Here is a 1423-nt window from a genome sequence, read left to right on the forward strand (position 1 = left end):
CTCCGGAGCCTTCTCCGGAGGCCTGGCTCAGCTGCTGGCACACGCTGGGGGGTTTTTTATTTCACATGTAAAAAAATAAATAACAGCGTGACCAAGAGAGTGTTCACGTCCCATACGACGTACACGTTTTTAAAGCGTGCCACTCGGTGGCATTTAGTGCGGTCACAGACGCGTGACCCCCCCACCACAGCCGGCTTTAGAACGTGTTCATCGTCCCCAAAGAGGGACCTCTGGAGTCACCCCCCGGAGGCTGGACCCCCAGCCCCTGACAGCGGCTCGTTGACCTTCTGTCTCTGGTTCTGGACATTTCATATCCACGGAATAGCGTGACAGGTGGCCTTTCGTGCCTGGCTTCTTTCAGCGTGACGTTTCCGGGCTCCTTCGCGTGGCAACGTGTGTCAGGGCTTCGCTCCTTTTCAGGGCCGAGTCACCCGTTGTCACGAGGGTGGCCTACGTTTCGCTTTTCCGTTCATCCGTCAATGACGCGTCTCAAACACGGTTCTGAGCTGGTGACGGGCCCGGGGACACTCATGGAGAATGCAAACGAGATTACCTGTGGCTTTCAAGAGGGGCTCCCCGGGGCTGGAGCCAGGATGTTCTTTGAATAGCTGCTTGAGAGGGAGGAGGAAGTCTTGGGGGTCCAGAGAGGAGCGGCCCCTTCAAGATTTCCTGGCAGAGTTTCTTTTTTCTCCACGTGAGACGGGGAGATAGTAAGCTCACAGGTGCAGAGAACACCACACTCAGCAAGGGTGGTCGTGTCTGCCAGAGGTGGCCCGGGTTCAGGCTGGAGCGCAGAGTGTGTGCGTCCCGAGGCCCTGCTTTGGGGTGGACAGCTGAGGCCTCAGGCAGCCTTGCAGGCAGATCCAGGAGCCAGACAAGAACCTGGCTGATCCATCACGAGCCAGGGATAAGGGGAAGGCTGCTCAGCCTTTGTTTAATCTTGTTCTAATTGTCTCATTTCTTCCCAGTGATTAGTAATCTGTTTCAGGCAGTGCTTTCTGGAGAACAGAGTCTTTTATCAAGAGGCATCGCCCGCTCGGCTCCCTAGCAGGCCACACCTGAGCCCTGGCCGGTTCTCAGATCTGGGGGCTGCAGCTGGGGCTGGCGGGACGATGCTCCAGCATCTGCGTGGGGCCCGCTTCACCCACTGCAAAGCGTCAGCGCCGGACACTGGTGGGGGGCGGTTTTCTCTGCTGGGCCCCATGCATTCCGAGACAAAGCAAGGGCCAGGAGGCATGAGAAGTGGCTCGGCAGTGACTGTTCCGGAGGCCGGCCCCGCTGGAGGCACTGTGCACTTCATTTCGTTTCGGCCCCGAGTCAGCCCTGCCAGGCGGGTGACAGGTGAGGACCCGTAGGGCAGGGAGGTCTCAGCTTGTGAGTGGTCGGGGGCTCTGACTCTGGGTTAGAGGGCCCACCGTCTGTG

The sequence above is a fragment of the Pteropus vampyrus genome, unplaced genomic scaffold (assembly GCF_000151845.1).
Source record: "Pteropus vampyrus isolate Shadow unplaced genomic scaffold, Pvam_2.0 Scaffold23, whole genome shotgun sequence".
In the NCBI taxonomy this organism is placed as follows: Eukaryota; Metazoa; Chordata; class Mammalia; order Chiroptera; family Pteropodidae; genus Pteropus; species Pteropus vampyrus.